Source organism: Rhinopithecus bieti, unplaced genomic scaffold (genome assembly GCF_001698545.2).
Source record: "Rhinopithecus bieti isolate Rb0 unplaced genomic scaffold, ASM169854v2 scaffold_61461, whole genome shotgun sequence".
Taxonomy (NCBI): domain Eukaryota; kingdom Metazoa; phylum Chordata; class Mammalia; order Primates; family Cercopithecidae; genus Rhinopithecus; species Rhinopithecus bieti.
Window position 1 is genome coordinate 1,283,337 of NW_016823852.1, and position 17,714 is coordinate 1,301,050.

The 17,714-nt window shown below is 50.9% G+C and overlaps 1 protein-coding gene across 18 annotated transcripts in view; it reads right to left on the bottom strand.

The window, feature by feature from the left end:
- The window catches only part of KLC1 (kinesin light chain 1), a 73,312-nt gene extending 60,698 nt beyond the window's left edge, over nucleotides 1–12,614 (bottom strand). For all 18 annotated transcript variants that reach the window (XM_017861881.1, XM_017861873.1, XM_017861879.1 and 15 more), the window contains exon 1: nucleotides 12,298–12,614. The gene's annotated coding sequence lies outside the window, so the exon portion shown is untranslated. The remainder of the gene's footprint in view (nucleotides 1–12,297) is intronic.
- Between the last annotated feature and the right edge of the window lie 5,100 nt (nucleotides 12,615–17,714).

Genomic DNA, 17,714 nt, shown 5'->3' on the forward strand with positions numbered 1-17,714 from the left:
TTTTCTTTCTTTTTTTTTTTTTTGAGACGGAGTCTCGCTCTGTCGCCCGGGCTGGAGTGCAGTGGCCAGATCTCAGCTCACTGCAAGCTCTGCCTCCCGGGTTCACGCTATTCTCCTGCCTCAGCCTCCGGAGTAGCTGGGACTACAGGCGCCCGCCACCTCGCCCGGCTAGTTTTTTTGTATTTTTTAGTCGAGACGGGGTTTCTACTAAACCGTGTTAGCCAGGATGGTCTCGATCTCCTGACCTCGTGATCCGCCCGTCTCGGCCTCCCAAAGTGCTGGGATTACAGGCTTGAGCCACCGCGCCCGGCCCATTTCAATTTTCTAAAAGAGAAAAAGAACGTGGTAGAAAAATCAACAGGTCTGGGTACACAGAATGAAGAACAGCCAAGAAAGAAATGTGAATTACTCTCACAGTTCTCAAATGTTAAATAAAGTTCCTATAAATACAGAGGGTAGCATATTAAGGAAAACTGGGATGGAGGGAAGAAAACAGAGGTTTTTGCCTTGCAAAAATTTGTTTATAAGGGATGTTTTACCAAGAGATGTGCATCTGAGTTGAGCCAACAGGAAACCCTGGCAGTGCTGGCCAGATCAGAGAGGTCATGTCCCATCCCCATACACAGGCACAGAAGCCCCAAAGAATACCAGCAAAGAGGGTCATAAGGTGAAGGGACTAGCCTACAGAACAGTCCAAGTCATATTCAGGGAAATAAATAGTATCGTGATGGCCCAGCATAGTGGCTCACGCCTGTAATCCCAGCACTTTGGGAGGCCAAGGAGAGCAATCACTTGAGCCCAGAAATGAGAGACCAGACAGGGCGATGCCGTGAAACCCTGTCTCTACAAAATATTAGCCGGTCATGGTGGTGTGCACCTGTAGTCCCACCTACTTCAGGGGCAGAGGTGGGACGATCACTTGAACACGGAGGCTGCACTGAGCCAAGATTGTGACACTGCACTCCAACCTAGGCAAAACAGCAAGACCCTGTCTCAAAAATTAAATAAATACATAAATATTTTTTAAAAGGAAAACATTAACTACCAGACAAAACAAATGCATCTATTTGGCCTTTGGGTGACTTATTTGTAGATGTGCTTTCAGAACTAAGGAAAGGAGGTCAGACAGAACCCCTCTGGATACTTTTCCCCCACAGCCTGCTTAGGAAATCCACTAGGATTGTTTTGAAACCAGCTACCTCTATGGACACAGACCCTCTAACTTCAATAACCTAACCACACCACCGTTTCCAGGTATACACGTAGCTCTGGAAAAAGTGACGGAGCTCTTTTAGAAATCTAAAAAGGCCTATTAATAACCATGGCTGTGGCTGAGCATGGTGACTCACGTCTATAATCCCGGCACTGAGGAGGCCGAAGCGGGCAGATCACCTGAGGTCGGGAGTTCGAGGCCAGCCTGACCAACATGGAGAAACTCCGTCTCTACTAGAAATACAAAATTAGCCGGGCATGGTGGCACATGTCTGTAATCCCAGATACTCAGGAGGCTGCAGCAGGAAAATCGCTTCAAACTGGGAGGCAGATGTTGCAGTGAGCCGAGATCGTACCATTGCACTCCAGCAACAAGAGTGAAACTCCGTCTCAAAAATAAATAAATAAATAAATAAATAAATAAATAAATAACCATGGCTAACACCTGAAGAGATTTCTACAAGCAGGCGATTTCCCCAGCCAGCTGTCAGGTGCTTACCCCTAGGCGGGTCAGACAGCCTCCTGGTCATGACTAGAAAGCGAGCTGGTTCACTTAATTTGCCATAGGACCACAGGCCCATCCTTCAGATGTAAATTGTAAGCACAAGACACTAGAAGAAAGGGTACTACATGAAAATACAGGATAACATGCTTTTTCTGAAAACAAGAATGAGTAAGTCCTAACGATGCAAATATCTCTATTCAAGTTCTTGGTTGATCAAATAGAAAGGAAAAAACAGCTTCGTCTGACTGTGTGACTAAGAGAATACGTTACAGAGTACTGCGGGAGTATGGGGCAAAATATACAAATACAGATATTAATTCTGTGGTTACAAAAAGCACCTTTAATCAAATACTAAAAATGTCAGCAGACAAACATACCATAAGACTAAGTTTATGTATTTAAATGCTAATCAATGGAATAATGTTCTTTCCTAAATGAAGAAAAGCAATTAAAGAAAACATTTTTTTTTTCTTGAGACGGCTCGCTCTGTCGCCAGGCTGGAGTGCAATGGCGCCATCTTGGCTCACTTCATTCTCCGACTCCCTGGTTCGAGTGATTCTGCTGCCTCAGCCTCCCAAGTAGCTGGGACTACAGGCACGCGCCACCACGCCTGGCTAATTTTTGTTTTTTCAGTAGAGACAGGGTTTCAACATGGTGGCTAGGATGGCTTCAATCTCCTGACCTCATGATCCACTCACCTTGGCTTCCCAAAGTGCTGGGATTACAGGCGTGAGCCACCACACCTGGCCAAAGAAAACATTTTTTAAAAATGAATTATCTCAGGCCAGGCACGGTGGCTCGCACCTATAATCCCAGCACTTTGGGAGGGTGAGGTAGATCACATGAGGTCAGGAGTTTGAGACCAGTCTCGCCAACATGGTGAAACCCCATCTCTACTAAGAATACAAAAATTAGCTGGGTGTGGTGGCGCGTGCTTGTAATCCCAACTACTTGGGAGGCTGAGGCAGGACAATGACTTGGATCTGGGAGGCAGAGGCTGCAGTGAGCCGAGCTTGAGTCACTGCACTCCAGCCTGGGCAACAGTGCAAGACTCTGTCTCAAGGGGAAAAGAAAAGGAAAAGAAAACATTTTAAAAAAGTAAATTCTCTCAGGCTGGGCACGGTGGCTCACGCTTGTAATTCCAGCACTTTGGAAGGCCAAGGTGGGTGCATCACCTGAGGTTAGGAGTTCAAGACCAGCCTGGCCAAAACAGTGAAACCTTGTCTCTAATAAAAATACAAAAAAAGGCCGGGCGCAGTGGCTCAAGCCTGTAATCCCAGCACTTTGGGAGGCTGAGGTGGGCGGATCACGAGGTCAGGAGATCGAGACCATCCTGGCTAACACGGTGAAACCCCGTTTCTACTAAAAAATACAAAAAACTAGCCAGGCGAGGTGGCAGGTGCCTGTAGTCCCAGCTACTCGGGAGGCTGAGGCAGGAGAATGGCATAAACCCGGGAGGCGGAGCTTGCAGTGAGATGAGATCTGGCCACTGCACTCCAGCCTGGGCGGCAGAGTGAGACTCTGTCTCAAAAAAAAAAAAAAAAACACACACAAAAATTAGCGGGGTGTGGTAGCGTGTGTCTGTAATCCCAGCTACTCGAGAGGCTGAGGCAGGAGAATCGCTTGAACCTGGGAAGTGGAAGTTGCAGTGAGTCGAGGTCGCACCACGGCATTCCAGCCTGGGCAACAGAGCAAGACTCTGTTTCAAAAAACATATAAATAAATAAAAATAAATTCCCTCCAGCTGAGTGAGGTGGCATGTACCGCTGGTCCCAGTAACTCAGGAGGCTGGGGCACAAGGATCACTTGAGCCTAAGAGTCAGAGGTTGCAGTGAGCCATGATAGCACCACTGTACTTCGGCCTAGGTGACAGAGGGAGACCCTGTCTCAAAAAACAAAACAGTGTCTCAGGACAAAGGAAATGGGACACCTTTCACTGACATCTCTGCATGGCTATTGATACCTGTGTGTCTTCAACTTCCCAAAACAGTGTATTTCTTAATGATTTAAAAACATAAGCCGGGCAGAGTGGCTCATGCCTGGAATCCTAGCACTTTGGAAGGCAAAGGTGGGAGGATTGCTTGAGCCCAGGAATTTAAGACTAGCCTGGGCAACATTATGAGACCCCATCTCTATGAAAAATAACAATAATAAATAGATAAGAAAGCAGGAGCCACAAAAGAATGAACTGAAAAACTGGACTTCATCGAAATTTTCAAGTACTACCTTTCTCACTCCCTGGTCATTTGGCAGCTGTTCTTCGTTGGGGGCTGTCCTGCACATGAGGCAGGAAAGAAGATGAAAGAATTTGTAACTTCTAGGCTCCAACTTGTTACGAAAAGTGGAAAGTGGCTGGGTGCAGTGGCTCACGCCTCTAATCCCAGCGCTGTGGGAGGCCGAGGTGGGCAGATCCCTGAGGTCAGGAGTTCGAGACTAGCCTGGCCAACATGGTGAAACCCCATCTCTACTAAAAATACCAAAATTATCCAGGCGTGGTGGTGTGTGCCCGTAATCCCAGCTACCCAGGAGGCTGAGGCAGCAGAATCACTGGAACCCAGAGGCAGAGGCTGCAGTGAGCCGAGATCACATCACTGCACTCCAGACTGGGCAACAGATCAAGACTCCATTTCAAAAAAAAAGTGCAAAGTACGTGCCAGGGTACAAGCAGACTCAGAAGATGATCAGACTAAGAAAAGCGAAATTGGTCATCCTCGTCAGCAATTGCCCAGCTTTGAGGAAATCTGAAATAAAGTACTGTGCAATCTTGGCCAAAATTGGTGTCCATCACTACAGTGGCAACAATATTGAACTGAGCAGAGCATGTGGATATTACTATAGAGTATGCACACTGGCTAGCACTGATTCAGGTGATTCTGATATCATTAGAAGGATGACAGAACTGACTGGTAAAAAGTAAACCTTGTGGCTGGCACAGTGGCTCACGCCTATAATCCCAGCACTGTAGGAGGCCAAGGTGGGCAGATCACCTGAGGTCAAGAGTCCGAGACCAGCCTGGCCAACATGGTGAAACCCCATCTCTACAAAAAAGTAGCCAAGCGTAGTGGTACACGCCTGTAATCCCAGCTACTCAGGAGGCTGAGGCAGGAGAATGGCTTGAACCTGAGAGGCAGAGGTTGCAATGAGTTGATACTATACCATTGCACTCCAGCTTAGGCAACAAGAGTGAAACTTCATCTCAAAAAAAAAAAAGATAAAAATAAATCTTGCAAAAATTTATTTAATAAAATTGCCAGATCTTGGTTAAAAAAACTGAAAGTATTGCTTTATTAAAAGGCACTACCAAAAAACAAAGTTAAGCCACAGATTAGTAAAAAATATTTGCAACACATATATATCTGGCAAATGACTTCTATAAAAAATATGTAAGGAACTGCCAGGCACAGTGGCTCATGCCTGGAATACCAGCACTTTGGGAGGTCAAGACGGGTGGATCATGAGGTCAGGAGATCGAGACCATCCTGGCTTACATCGTGAAACCCATATCTACTAAAAATAAAATAAAAATAAATTAGCCGGGCGTGGTGGTGGGCACCTGTATTCCCAGCTACTCCGGAGGCTGCAGCAGGGGAATGGCCTGAACCTGGGAGGCGGAGCCTGCAGTGAGCCGAGATTACGCCACTGCACTCCAGCCTGGGCAACAAAGTGAGACTCTGTCTCCAAAAAAAAAAAAACAGGCCAGGTGTGGTGGCTCACACCTGTAATCCCAGCACTTTGGGAGGCTGAGGTGGGCGGATCACGAGGTCAGGAGATTGAGACCATCCTGGCTAACATGGTGAAACCCCGTCTCTACTAAAATACAAAAAATTAGCCAGGCGTGGTGGCGGGCACCTATAGTCCCAGCTACTCGGGAGGCTGAGGCAGGAGAAAGGCGTGAACCCGGAAGGCGGAGCTTGCAGTGAGCCGAGATCATGCCACTGCACTCTAGCCTGGGTGACAGAGTGAGACTCCATCTCAAAAAAAAAAAAAAAAAAATGTGAGGAACTTAACAATCCAATTTTTTAAATGGGCAAAAGTCTTGAACAGACACTTTACAAGTCCAGGTATACAAAAGACCGACAAGCACGTAAGTGCTCACCATTATGAGTCATCAGGGAAATGCACATTAAAACTAACAAGATGCCACTATACATGCACTAGAATGGCTCAGACGAAAAAGACAGGTAAGGCCAGGCACAGTGGCTCGCGCCTATGATCCCAGCACTTTGGGAGGCCGACGGGGGGGCGATCACCTGAGGTCAGGAGTTCGAGACCAGCCTGGCCAGCATGGAGAAACCCATCTCTACTAAAAATACAAAATGAGCCCAGCGTGGTGGCGCATGCCTGTAATCCCAGCTACTCGGGAGGTTGAAGCAGGAGAATCGCTTGAACCCAGGAGGCAGAGGTTGCAGTAAGCCAAGATTGTGCCATTGCACTCCAGCCTGGGCAATAAGAGCTAAACTCCATCTCAAAAAAAATAAAAAATAAAGTATTGAAAGTAGTCAAAATCATAGAAACAAAGTAGAAAAGATGATTACCGGGGGACGCTGAGGGAGGAGGAGACATCAGTATTTAGGGGCTACAGTCTCAGTGCTGCCAGATCAAAGAGTTCCAGATATGTGGAACAACAATGTGCATATCCTTAACACTACTGAATTCTGAATTGTGAACTTATAAATCGCTAAAATGGTACATCTTTGAAAAAAATTGAAGTGGTGCAAGATTTTCCCAAGAAAAAGTAATGATAGGATTAAACAGCATTATGATTCACTTGAAGCTGCAGCTTTAAGTACTACAAGATGATTCGAAGCTTGTACTGCAGAAGCAAAAAACCTGAGTCAGAATCCTGACTTCACAGCTGTGTAACTTTGATTTCAGAAACTTCCCCTCTCTCACCCTCAAATTCCTCAACAGTAGAATCTCAGTAACAGCACCTATTTTACTTTTTTTTTTTTTTTTTGAGATGGGAGTCTCACTCTGTCTCCCAGGCTGGAGTCCAGTGGCACGATCTGGCTCACTGTAACCTCTGCCTCCCAGGTTCAAGTGATTCTCCTGCCTCAGCCTCCCAAGTAGCTGGGACTACAGGAGCGTGCCACCACACACGGCTAATTTTGGATTTTTAGTAGAGACAAGTTTTCACCATGTTGGCCAGGCTGGTCTCAAACTCCTGACCTCAGGTGATCCACCTGCCTCGGCCTCCCAAAGTGTTTTTGGATTTAACATACCCAAAAACAAACTCGCAATCTCCTCCTTCTCCCATTTTCCCTCCTTGGGTTTAAGTGTCACCAGCCAGTGAGTCACCCAAGTTAGAGATGAGGAAGTCATTCTAGATGCATTTCTTCAACAAACATTTACTAAGTTCCTATTACGTGCCAAGCACTGACACTGAATACAAGAGACAAAATTCCACACCCTTGTAGAGATGATGAACATAAGTGGAGATAAATAATAAAAGTAAAAAAATGATTAAAATAACACAGTATCAGCAGGGTACAGTGGCTCAGGCCTATAATCCCAGCACTTTGGGAGGCTGAGGCGGGCAGATCACTTGAGGTCAGGAGTTCGAGACCAGCCTGGCTAACATGGTGAAATCCCATCTCCACTAAAAATAAAAAAATTAGCTGGGTGTGGTAGCACATGCCTGTAGTCCCAACTACTTGGGAGGCTGAGGCAGGAGAAAGGCTTGAACCCAGGAGGGGGAGGATGCTGTGAGCTGAGATCATGCCACTGTACTCCAGCCTGGGTGACACAGCGAGACTCTGTCTCAAAAAATAATAAAATAATAATAATGATACAGCATTTTAGATAGTGAGGTGTGCTAAGGAGAAAAATCAGGGTACAGGCTAAGGAGTATATGGGGAAGTAAGGAAATGCTAATCACTAGAAGAGTGGGTTTGGTTCAGAACTCCAGACGTGTCTGGAAGTGCTTGAGTAGGGCCAGAGCAGGAAGATGAAAAGAGACAGGGTGGGGTACTCAGAGGACATTGACAAAAGCTTTAACAGAGGAGTGACTCAGGTTTTCGCAGGATCATTCTGGGGAGTCCTACCTGCACCTCCTCATTTACCCCAATCCAATCAGCCCCAAATCAGGTTGACTATAACTCTTACGGCCTAGCCCCTGCCCCCCATCTAGCTTCTCTGTTCCTTCTGTCACTGCCCTAATCCTGAGGCTTGCTCAGTTGGGGTTAACGGCTTCCTAATTAATCTCATCCCAGTTCACAGCACTTGCCCCACCATTGCCTATGCTTTTTTTTTTTTTTTTTTTTTTTGAGACAGAGTCTCACTCTGTCGTCCAAGCTGGAGTGCAGTGGCACCAGCCCAGCCAGCCTCCCTATGCTCTTTTTAAAGTGTCACCTGGCTCCTTAGAATCTTCCAACCCTCCGGCCAGGCGCAGTGGCTCACCTGTAATCCCAACACTTTGGGAGGCCAAGGCGGGCAGATCACGAGGTCAGGAGATGCAGACCATCCTGGCTAACATGGTGAAACCCTGTCTCTACTAAAAATACAAAAAGTTAGCCAGGCGTGGTGGCACACACCTGTAGTCCCAGCTACTCGGGAGGCTGAGGTAGGAGAATCGCTTGAACCCGGGAGGCGGAGGCTGAAGTGAGCAGAGATCGTGTCATTGCACTTCAGCCTGGGTGACAGAGCGAGACTCCATCTCGGGAAAAAAAAAAAAAAAAACTTCCAACCCTCACTTGTAAACCTCAAAATGAAAGCAGACTTCTAAGAAGTCATTCAGGGCCTTTCTTAACTTCATCTTTCCACTCTCACTCCCATGCTCCCTTACCAACACACCCCTTTACAGCAGCACAACCTCAGGATTTACTTCCTCCAAACAGGAACCCCAATCCCAATCCCTGACCCCCTGACACTGGCTGATTTGTACTTTTCTTTTGTGAAGAATCACCTAAGTGCACTCATCACAGCCTTTAACCTGGTCCATGGTACCTGTCCATGCCAGCCTGTGAGCTCCTAGAGGACAGAGGTTTTTTGTTTTTCGGTTTTATTTATTTTTTTTTTGAGACGGAGTTTTGCTCTTGTTGCCCAGGCTGGAGTGCAAAGACGTGATCTCAGCTCACTGCAACTTCCACCTGCTGGGTTCAAGCGATTCTCCAGCCTCAGTCTTCCAAGTAGATGGGATTAGAGGCACCTGCCACCACACCCAGTTTTTTGCTTTTTGGGGTTTTTTTTTTATATTTTTAGTAGTGACAGGGTTTCACCACGTTGGCCAAGCAGGTCTCAAACTCCTGACCTCAGGTGATCGGTCCACCTTGGCCTCCTAAAGTGCTGGGATTACAGGTGTGAGCCATCGCACGACTGACAGCTGCTCTTTTTTTTTAGTTTGTTTTGAGATGGAGTCTCACTCCAGTCGTGCAGGCTGGAGTGCAGTGACGTGATCTCGGCTCACTACAATCTCCACTTCCCGGTTCAAGTGATTCTCATTCCTCAGTCTCGCGAGTAGCTGGGATTACAGGTGTGCACTACCACACCTGGCTAATTTTTGTATTTTTAGTAGAGATGGGGATTTACCATGTTGGCCAGGCTGGTCTTGAACTCCTGACCTCAGGTGGACCCGCCTTGTCCTCCCAAAGTACCAGGATTACAGGCGTGAGCCACCACACCCGGCCAACAGTAGCTCTTTTAGCAACGTATCGCTGAATACTCAGCACAGTGCCTGCCATTCAGCTGATTCCCAACAGACATTTAAGACCAGTATTTGCATCTTAATTTGCTTGTCATTTTTATTGTATGTCCTGAAATTTGACACTTAAATCTTCCCAAATACTCTTGTTTGAATATATTACTGATCATTTCTTTGCTACATAAAATACTGGTTTCGGCCCAGGCACAATGGCTCACACCTGTAATCCTAGCACTTTGGGAGGCTGAGGCGGGTGGATCACCTGAGGTTAGGAGTTCGAGACCAGCCTGGCCAACGTGGTGAAACCCCCCTCTCTACTAAAAATACAAAAAATTAGCCTGGTGTAGTAGTGGGCGCCTGTAATCCCAGCTACTAGGGAGGCTGAGGCAGGAGAACCTCTTGAACCTGGGAAGCGAAGGTTGCAGGGAGCCGAGATCCTACCACTGAACTCCAGGCTAAGCGACAGAGCAAGACTCATCTCTAAACAAATACATAAATAAAAATAAAATACTGGTTTCTAACATTCCACTTATCTACGAAGAACATTTTCAGGCAATACTAATCCTACATTTCACTCAACTTTTGATTTTTCTATTCTAGGTTTCTTTTTATACAAGTATGTTTTAAAATAGTTTATGGCCCTATACAGAGTGACACATTGACTTTTTTCCAACATTGAGAAACATGCTTAAGTATGTATAAATTGGCCGGGCGCGGTGGCTCAAGCCTGTAATCCCAGCACTTTGGGAGGCCGAGACGGGCAGATCACGAGGTCAGGAGATCGAGACCATCCTGGCTAACACGGTGAAACCCCGTCTCTACTAAAAAATACAAAAAACTAGCCGGGCGAAGTGGCGGGCACCTGTAATCCCAGCTACTCGGGAGGCTGAGGCAGGAGAATGGCGTAAACCCGGGACACAGAGCTTGCAGTGAGCTGAGATCCGGCCACTGCACTCCAGCCTGAGCGACAGAGCGAGACTCCGTCTCAAAAAAAAAGAATGTATAAATTTTAAAAATGTATAAATTTGGGCCAGGCGCGGTGGCTCACGCCTGTTAATCCCAGCACTTTGGGAGGTCAAGGTGGGCAGATCATGAAGTCAGGAGATCAAGACCATCCTGGCTAACACGGTGAAACACCGTCTCTACTAAAAACAAAAAATTAGCTGGGCGTGGTGGCAGGCGCCTGTAGTCCCAGCTGCTGGGGAGGCTGAGGCAGGAGAATGGCGTGAACCCGGGAGGCGGAGCTTGCAGTGAGCAGAGATGGCACCACTGCACTCCAGCCTGGGCGACAGAGTGAGACTCCGTCTCCAAAAAAAAAGGAAAGAAAGTATAAAATTTAAACGAGTGCAGTTATTTGTTATGAAATATTTAAGATACTGTGTGCCTCTCCCCAGTGTCATTCCCTCCCCCTTTGCTGGAGATACGCTGTCCAGTGCACAGACTCCTGTGCACGTCTGGATGCTTTTCGAAGACAATGCTAGGCAAGGTGAGGTGCGCAAGGCTGCAGCAGGGTTAGAGGTTACCACCTGGGTCCTCCACAGCACTCAGTGCCAGACAGGGCTGCCAGGCTCAACCGCAACATGATGTTGCATTCTTTGATGACTTGGAGAGACACTGACTCTTTAGAGTGCCTCCCTTCCCACACAGAATTCCATACAAGTTGAAATATACTTCATACTTGGTATCGTTGTATTCCTACAAATATTTAGGAAACAGAGCAATAGGTCAAATTTCTCACCGTAATAGGCTTGTTGACAATACCTGAAAGAAGCAAGGCCATGGCTGTAATATAACTTAAGGAGGTCGTTCCAGTTTCCTAATGCGTTTTTCACTAAATTAGTGCAATGTATTCAGAGCTGATTCTGATCAATGCCTTAGTCATGCCATACCAAAAAAAAGGCCTTGGAATTTAACTAATGCAAAGAATCAAAGCTCTAACTGCCCTTTTACAGAACACCTGAAATAGTACATCTCAAATTTTTTGTTCTCACATTTTTTAAAAGCATCATTTTTGTAAATATTCCTTTACGAATGCTTAACATGTAAATTCTTAATGCATTTAAATAATAAAAAGTAACAGGCAGCAACAATTCCAATACAAATATACCTAGAAACGACCTACAAACGTTAAGTATAAAACCATCCACTTCATCACGCATTAATTTCACTTTTTTAACGCTTTATTTTAATTTTCTTAAGGAAAAGGGTGCACCCAATTTTACATCGAAAAAGCATTCCAGGACGAGGGCTGCTTCAACTTTAGTTGGAGCAACGCCAGCTTAGGTGAACAGGGTCGCCTGAAACGTTTCACATCTGGTTACTGAAAAAAAGGGGTCGCCAAAGAGGCGAAGCGGAGTCGGCTCTCGGGAGGGACCCGGCCCCCCGCCGCCTGCGAGGATGACAGGCGCGTCCGCTCAGGGCGGTGCCGGGAGAGGCGGGGGTGGAAGGAAGAGGAGGAATCGGACAAAGCCAGCCCCGCCGGGCCTCCGGCCTCCCCTCCCGCCGCGATCCCGGGGGCGGCCACCTCCCCTGTCGCGGGCTCCCGGGGTCCACAGCTGTCCCCGGGAAAGGCCGCCGCCGCCCGCAGCTGGGCCGAGCAGCGGATGCGGGGCCAGGGCGGGGCCCTGGGCAGGGTCGAGGACCGGAACCTGCAATGGGACGCGGATGGGGAGGACGCACGGCGCCGGGAGCCGGGGCTGGGAAAGGGGCCGGGGAGAGGAACCCGACCTGAACCTGCAAGGGGTGGCGGACCCGCCGGGGAGGGTGAACTGGGGCGGGTACCGGGGTGGGAACCGACAGGGGCTGGGACCCAAACCGGGACAGGGACCTGGATGGAGACGGAGTTGCGCCCGGGGCGGGTCCGAAAAGGAGCGAGACAGGGACGGGGCGGAGGATGAGGAGGGGACCGGGCCGCGGTCCGGGGCGCACGCCGGGGACTCACCGTCCTGCTCCTGAGGGCCGCGCTCTCTCGCGCTGTCAGCACCTGGAGCGCCGCCGGGCGCGCGCGCGCGGAGCAGCAACCGCGCGCCGAGCCCGCCTCGGCTGTGTGAGGCGCGGCGCAGCAGTCACGAGCGAGGGGCGCCGCCGCCCCGTAGCATCCTCAGCCGCCCGCGCGCTGTCCCCTTGGCCGCCGAGCCCAGCCCCGCGGCTCCTCCTCGCAGCGGCAGCGGAGCCGACCCAGCCAGTCCCGCTCGGCTGCCTGCGCCTCTCCCGCCGCCGAAAATGGCGTCTCAGTGTTGCTCCCGCGGCGCCCCGCCTCGCCCCGCCCCACAATGCCGCGCGCCGGCATGACGTCATCGCCCCTCGCGCCGCCCGGGGCTGGGGAAACTGAGGCTGGGTGGCTCTCAGCAAGCGCTCGGCGAGCTGGGGACTGGAGGGGCGAGGAAGTTGTTTGGGTATCAGGTGGGCGGTCACAGGGAACAGGGTGACGGTGCAGGACGCCGCGGGCCTCCCGGCTGGAACACGGACGGGGGCGGGGCGCTTGGGGCAGGGCGCGGCTCGCGGGGTGGGCGACCAGGCCCTGGCCTCTCCGACCTCGCAGCCGCGACGATCGAGCGCTTCGGCACCTTCCCCTCCATTCGGGCTGTGGGCACTACCGGAATGCGGCCGGGGAAGGTGCAGGCCTGGCCGCAGCCGCCACCACTGGGCTCCCGCCCCGCCCCACTCGGAGGCCCGCTAGCTTCGTGCGCTCATTTCGGTCCCCCCAAAACCCCGCTAGGAAGCCTTCGGGAGCCTCTGGAATCACAGGATCCCGGCCAGGCCTTTCTCCCTTCTCCAGGAAAACCGACAGCCTTTGGTCGAGACCCTGACCCCTAACCCTGCGCCCTCCTTCTCCTCAGACCCTCGTATCTGTACGAGGAGACTTTCCAGGCGCTCCCCCTCGACACAAACTGCGCCTCAGACGGGCAAAGGGGAAGGGCCGGGGTGTAGGCTGTGAGGGTGGGAGACATCCACTCTCTGGCCCCACGCAGCCACCGGCGCATCTCTCTGGCTGCAGGGCCTCGACCTCCAGCCCGGCCTGAAGGGCAGCGGAGCGGGCCTGGGTCAAGTCCTGCGGCTTCGCCGGCTCCGCAGGCCTGACTCAGCAGCCAGCCGGGAGGGCATGCTGATTCAGTGGGCGAGGCTCCACTCGCTGCTGCCAGCGGCTTGGGAAAAGCCCTCCCAGTGCCTGCAGACGTCCCAAGTGCGGGGCCCGGAGGCATCGTTTAACCTGGAGGGGTTCCTGGACCAGTCCCCCATCCCCATCTTGTGAACTGCCCTTCCTTTCCAATGTTATCACCGAGCACCAGCAGCCCTGTGTGAACCCTGCAGTTATGCCCCGCAGTCACCAGAGAAGCAACTGCATCCCGGTTTTCCCAGGGAGGTCTGGTTACTTTTATCTCATGTGTAAAGACAAAGGTGGGCTACAAAGGGGGACCTCCTAGGTAACACGTTAGGGTTGGCCCGGGGAGAGGCACCGAGTCAGGATCAAACAAACCTTCTCCATACCACTTGCAGGTTAGTGATTTCAGCCAGACTGCAGCTTGGATGTCACTAAGCTCAGCCACTGGCTGGGCACCACCAAGCATGGAGTGCTCACTCTTTCTGTGCCGCTGAGCTCAGTAACTGTCCCCTCTGCTTACCCACAACCCTAGCCAGAAACCTGGGATGCCTGCACTGCTCCCTTATGCCCTACTGCAACAGGTGAAAAATATTCTCCTTCCTCAGTATTTCTTTGTTTGTTTGAGTTAGGGTATCTTTGTCACCCTGACTGGAAGGCAGTGGCAATCATAGTTCACTGTAACCTCGAACTCCTGGGCTCAAGAGATCCTCTTGCCTCAGCCTCCCAAGTAGCTAGGGACTGTAGGTGTGCACCACCACTCCCAGCTAATGTTTTTTAAATTTTTTGCAGAGAGGAGATCTTGCTATGTTGCCCAGACTGATCTCGAACTCCTGGCCACAAGCAGTCCTCCCAGCTGGCCTCCCAAAGTGCTGAGATGACAGGTGTGAGCCACCATGCCCGGCCTCTCAGTGTTTCTTTAATCCATCTCCACTGCCACCACTTTGTTCTGGCTTTATTACCTTGTTCTTTTATTTCCTCAACAAATATTTGTTGCTCTCCCATGATCCTCATGATAAGAGCCAAGGATGCATAGGTGAACAAGATAGATAAGATCTCTGCTCTCTAAGAGTTTACATTCCAGTGAGGAGAAGTAGGCCATACACACATAAGGAAATACTGGATCTTGCACAGATGGAACAGGCAGAGGTGGAACAAAGATGATGGAACAGGCAGAGGTGGAACAAAGATGATGGAACAGGCAGAGGCTAGGTGATCAGGGGGTGAACTCAGAGGCAGGCAGTGAGCTGAGACCCAAATGAGAGGAAGGAGACAGGCGTTCAAAGCCCCAGGAGAGGCCAAGCAAGGCGGCTCACGCCTGTGATCCCAACACTTCGGGAGGCCGAGGCAGGTGGATTGCCTGAGCTCAAGAGTTCAAGACCAGCCTGGGCAACACAGTGAAACCACATCTCTACTAAAATACCACAAATTAGCCGGGCGTGGTGACGCATGCCTGTAGTCCCAGCTACTCTGGAGGCTGAGGCAGGAGAGTCGCTTGAACCTGGGAGGCTCATTTGCAGTGAGCCAAAATCACTGCACTCAAGCCAAAATCACTGCACTCAAGCCTGGGCAATAGAGCCAGATTCTGTCTTAAAAAAAAAAAAAAAATCCCCAGGAGAGCTCTGCGGGCAGGAGTCCTCGGGCAGGAATGAGTCTGGAGTGTTGGGGAAAAGGAGAAAAGGCCAATTCATCCACCAGAGCTGCCACACATCGCTCTCTGCAGCAACTTCAAACTCCTTGGCTTGGTTGACAAGGCCCCCAGGGCCTGGTGCTGCCAACCTCCTGGTCTCCTGTCCCCTGAACACCCTTAGCTGTTCCTGAGTTCACCCTGGTCTCTCACGCCCCTGTACATTGTATTCATTCTGCCTAGAATGTTCTCCCTCCCCCATTCCTGGGGGAAGCCTTTTCTGACAGCACCTGCCTGGGTTAAGGCCTCCTCTGACCACCCGCCTGTCCCTTCCCCAGTGTGTACTATGTGGTCAGTTTACACAGCTGCCTTCTCCTCAGCCTGTGAGCAGAGAACAGGAGGGGCTGGTGTCCTCATCCCCACAGCCTGCTCAGCACCTGACGCAGCTGCAAAGGCACTCCTGAAGCAAGCATGAGAGGAGGGCTGGGCTGCTTCTTCTCCAGGCTTCCTTTGCACAGAGATCGGGTCCCCTTAAGTCCCTGACTTCTGCCATGATCCTCAGGAGATCCTGCAGTCCTTGGAGCCGTTAGCAGCTCCTAGGTTGGACTCCTAAAGTGCTACCTGGGATTAAAAGATATGGACAGCCTGGGCAACATAGTAAGACACTGACTCTACAAAAAAATTTAAAAATCAGCCAGGCATGGTGATGCACCCTTATGGTCTCAGCTACTTAGAAGGCTGAACTAAGGTGGAAGGATCACTTGAACCCAGGAGGTCAAGGCTGCAGTGAGCTATGACTGTGCCACTGCACTCCAGCCGGGGCAACAGAGTGAGACCCTGTCTCAAAAAAAAAAAAATAGGCAGGGGGGACTACTCACCTACTGCCATTTGCCAGGCCCCTGGGACATCACAGACAAGAATAGAGCCTACCATTTTTCATATTCATGCCATTCTCAGTATTTGTTGAGGACCAGGTGCCCTGGACAAGTGAGCTGACAGAACCAGGTGCCCTGGACAAGTGAGCTGACAGAACCAGGTGCCCTGGACAAGTGAGCTGACAGCCGGCAGGAACTGAGATGAGAGGCCTGAAGAAGTGCAGAGGGGAGCCGTCCCTCAGGGATCCAGGAGATGAGGGAGAGGGACACTCACGTGGCAGGTGGGAAGGCTGCAGCAGGTGGAGGAGCCACAGGAAGGAAGTGCAGTGCCCACATGGAGGAAACCACGCAGTCCCATTTGTCTCAAGTGGAAAGTGGAACAAGAAGTTATTTTTTACACTATTCATCTTTTTACTGTAGATGTTTGTGGATGTCTGTCTTTGCGAGTGGCTTTTTGGAAGAGACAAGCAGGCAGGGATTTCCCTTTGGTTCTTGAGGGTCTGCAATCTGGTGGGCAGCCCTGTCTGTGAATGCCTGAAGAATGGAGGGAGGAAGGGGGTGGGGAGGAAAGAGGGAGAGAAGAAGGGCAGGGTGGAGGCAGCCCGAAGCCTGTCTCTGGTTGGGCAGCTGTACTCTGGTTGGGTGCCTGTTCTCTAGCTGGGAGGGGTGACCTGGCCAGAGGGACAGGGGCGGAGGAAACACAGGCCATGGGAAGAGCAGGCTGGTTGGCTCCACACAGCCCTGACCCCTCCCAGTAGCCCGCTCACCCTCCTTGTCAGCGCAAGGCTTAGGGACGAGTCACGGAGTCACCGGACGGGCGTGCTGGGCCAGGGAGGAGCTGCCTGGCATCCGGACCTGGCTAATCTGGGATCTGGCCTGCCTTGCTCTCAGCCGCAGGTCACACCCTCTCTGGTCTCAGGCTTCAATTCTAAAAATGGAATTCCTCTGATTTCCAGGGTGTTTTTTCCTTTCTTCTTCCTCTTCTTTTTTTTTTTTTTTTTTTTTTTTTTTGAAATGGAGTCTCTGTCGCCCAGGCTGGAGTGCAGAGGTACAATCTCAGCTCACTGCAACCTCCGCCCCCCAGGGTTCAAGCGATTCTCCTGCCTAGCCTTCCCAGTAGCTGGGATCACAGGCGCCTGCCTAGCCTCCCCAGTAGCTGGGATCACAGGTGCCTACCACCATGCCTTGCTAATTTTTGTATTTTTAATAGAGACAGTTTTTCACCATCTTGGCCAGGCTGGTCTTGAACTCCTGACGTCGTGATCCACCCACCTTGGCCTCCCAAAGTGCTGGGATTAGAGGCATGAGCCACCGCACCCGGCCAGGGTGTTTCTTCTTTAAAGAGAGCTGGGGCCGCTCAGCACAGAGCTCCAGGGACCACTTCCTTCAGAACTGCCGGGAAAGGCGTGCTCAAGATGGGAAAGAGGTGGGGTGGGCACCCTGCCAGGAAGCCACCCCTCAGTGTGTCTCTCTGTCTTTCACACACACTCCACTCCTGCAGGACAGCCCAGGGGCCCCTGAGAGAACACAGCCCAGGGTTCTCCCAGGGCCAGCAGGCCACCATGACCACTCAGCAACACTGTCCCCCACGCCTGAGATCCTGTCTCAGCAAGCCTTGATTGTGGTAACTGTTTTCCTCACATGGCCTGGTGACCCAGACCCCCAGCATTTGTGTCCTGTTTCCTGGTACAGCTGGAGGGAGGCTGCGCCAGTGCCAGCCTACGCTTTAAGACAGCTGGAAGCGCCAGGCAGTGAGG